We start from the raw sequence: 5,829 nt of genomic DNA, 5'->3' as shown, positions 1-5,829 counted from the left end.
ACCGACTACACCAGTCCAAGCAAGCGCATAAGTTGCTGCACTAAATCATATGAGCGGGTCGCTTAAGAGAAGCTGCCGAAAGTAAAACAACTTCGCGATGGAGCGACCCATGTTTTCGACCTCGGCCGATAGAGGCCGTTCCCATTCCTATTCTCCGGCGACCTTCCCCTCACGTTGGCGGTCTGATCGCCGTCGAGAACGACAGACTGAGCAGGCGAACAGAAAAAGGAACGCGTCCAATAACATCGGAAAAGGAAAAGAAACGTGAAGCGAGACGTCTTGGGGGAAGGGCCAAGACCCAAAGCCGAGACCGTTCTTCATGGATCAGCGCCTCCGGGTGCCGATCGGGCCAAGAGCCGCGAAGACAGAGCCACCATCCGTCACTATGGAACAACTTATCTCGATTAGCGCCGCGTAACGTGCGGTTTCAGGGAAACGCGCCGAGGAGCCCAGCTATGTGTACAGTTAGACGTGTGTTTCTGCGCTCTTCCGGGTGTTTGTTTCAACGCCTCGCCGACAGAGCTGTGCGGTCAAGAACAACGGAAATTTCTTCCGGATGCGTCACGACGCTGGTATATTTAAGGGGTAACGATGATTTCTTTTGACAATTGACGTCTCACAGGACGTGAGCAGCGCTATATCAAGAGCGATATGGCGTCCATTTTTTAGAGGTCTCTGATTTGACGGACTTTTTAATTACTGCAGTCTAGGGTGCTCAGGCTCCCGACATCTTTAATTGAGAAGTCGCGACATTGCTTTGGTGGGGAAAAACAAGCGAATTGAAAGACGTATGGGAGGAAAAACACGACAGGACGCTTGTTTTCCCCTACCGCAGCTATGTACCATCTAACCCAGGTACAAGATTTATCAAGTCGCGACACTCGCAAAAGACTACAAGCTCGTGAACAAGGTATCGTACAGAAGCATCATCTACCCGTGTGTTGTCATAAGGCCACAAGACAGGATGTACAGCTGCTACTTAATGAGTTGTTAGTTATTCCTTGTGTGTTCAAACCTACTCCATGCTAAAGGTTCACAACACAATAGAGCTTGTTCGTATGTCTTCTCGCGCTACATGCTTCCTTCATTCGAAAAAAATTATCAGAGTGTCAGGCATAATAAGTATCAACATAGAAAGACGAACGCAAGGAAACAGACACTGTGTAAACGTTGAACGCGTTCTGACTATAAACGTTTTGTTTCTCTTAAGCCCGGTCGACAGGATTGGGCTATCCGGGAATGGATAGGCGAGGGCGTGGTACGGTTACTTGAGACACCTCGAAGACAAAATGCAAAAGCCAGTACTCCCCAAGATTAGGGAGCAAGCGAAGGCGGTCAAATCAATCTGGCCGGCCATTTAGAAGAGCACATAAATCTCCGGCCTGCCACGCAGCTCACTTGCCACGCTTTGGTGATTCGGCGCCCGCGTCCTGAGACGAGCTGTGGCTGCGTACCCTGCAGGAGCACCGCTCTCCATCCTCCTCTCCCCCCGTGTTTCGGTCTCCCGGCATGTCCTCACCTTCCGACAGCGACTGCTGTCAGAACTCCAGCAGCGGCGACAATGACGTATGGCTCGCCATAAGCTGCCCTACCTGGAAGAACCTCCGCGTGGGACGAGACAGAATTGGGCAGGAATAGACTAGCCATATATGCACACGTGTTTTCAGTGTTTGAATCTGAAAGAAGACGTTGCTCTAATGCACTGCTGAGGAAGCACGTCGCGTTGATGCTCTCAGCGCCAATGGCAGTGATTATAAAGATCATACACTCAAAAACCTGAAGTCTGCTCATACCATCGCGCAAGGTAAGCAATAGGCTGCACTTAGCTACCTCGTTCTTGAATAACGTATGGAGAATTTTTTCTACGTTTTTATTTATTAAGATGGAACTGAGTAGAAAGAAAATAGCCAAGTGGCACTTTTTCGTATTTAAAAATTGAGATGTTTTGTTCAGATAAAAAAATCTGCAAATTCACTTACGAGTGCCTATGTGTATGAGTGCGAAATTATTATGGTCCCGCGAGTGAAATGTTTTCGGCATGTATTAAAGTTCTTTCTGCAGCTATTGTATTCGCTGTTTGTGTGTTTACGCATTCCACGTAGGTTGTCATGCTTCACACGGCATATCGAAGCCGTACTCGGTTTGTTCTAGACTTTGTCGCCAGCTAGTCACCAATTTGACTAGCACAAGTATGCTTATGTAACGAGAAATCGTACGGCACCACTCAGAACGCTGGGAAAATCGGGGGCTTCATTGTGACATACTTAAGAAGGGAGCCAACAGCCACTGATTTCAAGGGAAATCATATAGAATATTTTTTTATCAACATGACGTAATAAATAAATGCGGTGATAATTGACTAGAAAGAAGAAGGACAAACAACCGCATGTCCCCGGTCCGATTAATACCCACGACCTTCGAATATGACGTCCGGTGCTCTACCAGTGACCTATGAAGAGGGAGGGCTGTTTAATTTTCTACTTTCTTAGGTGTTTATGTTTAGTGTGACCTATCCCTGAAAGACGTTCGCAGGGGTCAAGTGGATGCAGCTAGCACAGAACAGGGTTAATTTTACACGATCATTATCAAACTACAGCGTTATTATCATCGCTAATATCATCATTATCAATAACTGCATCGTCATTGCCATCGCTATTATCATCCTCACGCTAAACAAGGGGAATTACAATGTTTTTCACGAGCCCAGCGTGGACAGGACCGGGTTAATTGGAGGGGTATGGGAGAGGCCTTCGCCTTGCAGTGGGTATAGCCCTGCTGATGATGGTGACGATAATGACGGTGATATCCTTGAGAGAGTTCGTCAGAGCCGCCCTTCTGCGAAGTGGCGGACGTGGAACGTCCTTTGCTACCGCGAGTGTCCCGTAAAACGTTATTTAGCAGGACGGGTGGAAGCTCTGGCGAGATTCAGAGAGAGAGAGAGTGAGAGAGAGAAAGGACGTGGGGTGTAATCCGAGATGATTCGGCATGGGTGGCTACATTAGGCTGCGGATAGGTAATATAAAGGAAGAGTACAGGTAAGAGGGCGATCAATCAGGAAAGAAGGATGTCAATCATGAGTCAGCAGAAGGAGGATGTCTAGTTACGAGTATAAAGATTAGTCATGAGATGTCTTGTAACCGAAGAGTATATTAAGGAAATTTGCCCATTTTCGAGAACTTTACTGAATACTGTAGAGAATTGTACGGTTCTTTGATTGGCATCGAAGGCATAACCAGATATATTTAGTATATCGGGAAGTGCTAGCGTAGATGACCATCTGATCGCAGCCATAAGGTTCTAAAGACAATTCTCTTACTTTAGCTAAGCAACATAGAACTGGAAAATAACAGATGATGCGCTACACTTAAAGCGCCTGTAGCATCGCGCCCTCATTACGCTGTCTCAGCCTTGCAGCGCTGTGGAGTAGAGCGGCGAACAGTGTGCACGAACATTTTTAGTAAAGCTTTCGGAGATCGAAAACGAAACTATCAGCTCAAGAGGACCTGACGTGCGACTAGTCGGTGTGCTTCAATAAAACATATGTTGAGGACAACGTCTTAAATGACACTTAGTCTTCCTACCGGTCATGGTGTGCGCATTGGAAGGGCGTGTAGAAGCCACCCTCTGTTTCGAAGAAAGGACTTGGAGGACACGCTAAACCAGGAAAATGCGAACCTTCTTTTCGCGCTGTTTGAGGGCCGTGAAGAGGGCAGCACCGCTGATCACAGTTTGTTTGAGCGATTCCGATTAAAGTGTTCAGAATTCGGTGTGCGCAGAGCCTAACCGATCGCCCGTCGGCTTATTGTCAATGCGCCTCTGCGTGTTAAATCTTCGGCAGTGCGAAAGCAGCTCAGGAGCTGGGATTACGCCATAGGTGACGAGAAGCCGACAAGATGCGAGCTGAAAGGAAAGGCGGAAACCCTGGGACAAATCCACGGCCCAGCTTCCTCTGTCTTTCCCCGCGCGGACAAGGTTTGCCCGCCTCTGACAATCATTGTTGCGCTTGCGCCAAGCACTCACGCACGTTGTGCTTCGCAGCTCTCTGCTGGCATCCGACAATGTGCCGATGGCGACTTCTTGCTCTCATGGGTTGGTTTCTTTCTTGTATTTTTCTAGCTTCGCGGGGGACCAACCTTGCTGCTGCACGCACGTCTTTTCCTGCATGATTCATGGTCATTCCTCGGACAGCAAGGTTCGGCCGCCGAACCGGATCAGGAGCGAGAGAGAAAGGGCGACTGACCATGTGCTATACACGCCGAAGCCCAAGGGCTTTGTACCATAAATCCCGATGCCGTGACTCTAGTCGGTCGGGTGGTGCGCGCTTAGCGGCGTTTCTTCTCCCCTGCACAGTCGCAAAATGCCGGAGGAGCCTTTCCGAATCGCGTACCGTGTGACGGCAGCTGACGGGGGACGTCATTTTGGCCGTTTGAAGAGTGGCCCGTGGTCGGGGTGGAAGGCTCGGGTCTTAGCGAGGACGCGTTGACGTTCTAACGGATGCTAGGTGTCAAGTTTCCTTGCTTAATCTTTGCTTTTTCCTTGCAGCCGCCGTGGTGTCGCTTCTGGGCCGTGTATCAGCAGAAGGTTCGCGAGAGGGACTTAATCCTGTCCAGTTCGTTGTAATCTCCGGGTGGGAGTTGTGATCCGAGATTTGCTGTTCAAAGTTATTTATAAGAAAGGCTTAGTCACGATGGACGAGCTTTTTATTTTTTATTTTTTTTTTTGTACCACCCAGTCTATTATAGCCAGTTGTCTTGCTTGATGGACCAAATCGACTTATTGAGACTTTTATTATTTGCGATCCTCGCAAATAGTGCGAAAAACCTGACATATGCAAAACAAAGAAGCAGAGCCAGTGTATGTACTACGCTAATGCAACACTGCAAACTTCTGCTCCGGTCAAATTATTTTCAATAACTACGTGACCGACGACAGTCGGATTCATACTCGCCATTTTTTTTTTGCACAAGCGAGTAAAAGCTGAAGGACGCTACAGAAGCGAACGAAAGGTGTAGATGAAGCTGGCCTCGGGAAATTGACTATAGCAGTAATGGCCGGACAGACGTATACAAACAGCTAAAGAAAAAAATACAGGACTGCGCTTATGTCTTCGCAGGAGCGGAAATGACGGAAGCCACTTTACAGGATTGTTTTAACTTCGTCGTCATTGTCATCTCTACCACCATCCTCACTACCACTACATTACCAGCACCACAACCGCCACCACCATCATCATAATCATCATCAACTAAATACATCGCAGTTGTCGTCGCTACTATATTATACGATCATCCTCAAACTGCAGCTTCATTATCAGCTAATATCATCATTATCACTAACTGCATCGTCATTGCCATCGGCACTAACGCTAGACAAGGGGAATTACGATATTTTTCACAAGCACGGCATGGAGTATTCTTCGCGTCTCCTTGACGTAACTCTCCTTGTCTAGCATGACGGTAATATCAGCGATGGAAATGACGATGCAGTCGAAAGAGCTACGAGAGAGAACACAGAAGGAGAAAGGCACCAACATACCGATTTTTATCACAGTTACTATGTGATCCTTTTTTTTTTTTTTATCAGCAAGTTTTGGTACACAATTCAAGTAATGCAGTGTTCGCGTGTGTACATACACAAGCTCCCAAGTGTGTTTGCCGTCTTCGTTTAGACTTCGAAATGTGAATGCGAACATGTTCCAACGGGTTAAAGATGTGGATTTGGTGCTCGGACACCTCTTTTCATGCCAGGTGGTCAGCCGAGTTTAGTTTTTTCGCGATGTATCCGAACCATTCTTGCGTACCATCTGCCAAGTTAGGCTGTGGCGCCTGT

This window comes from Amblyomma maculatum, chromosome 2 (assembly GCF_055883805.1).
Source record: "Amblyomma maculatum isolate TAMU_Amacu chromosome 2, ASM5588380v1, whole genome shotgun sequence".
NCBI lineage: Eukaryota > Metazoa > Arthropoda > Arachnida > Ixodida > Ixodidae > Amblyomma > Amblyomma maculatum.
The sequence above is the reverse complement of the archived record's forward strand: the minus strand, read 5'-3'. Positions refer to the sequence as shown.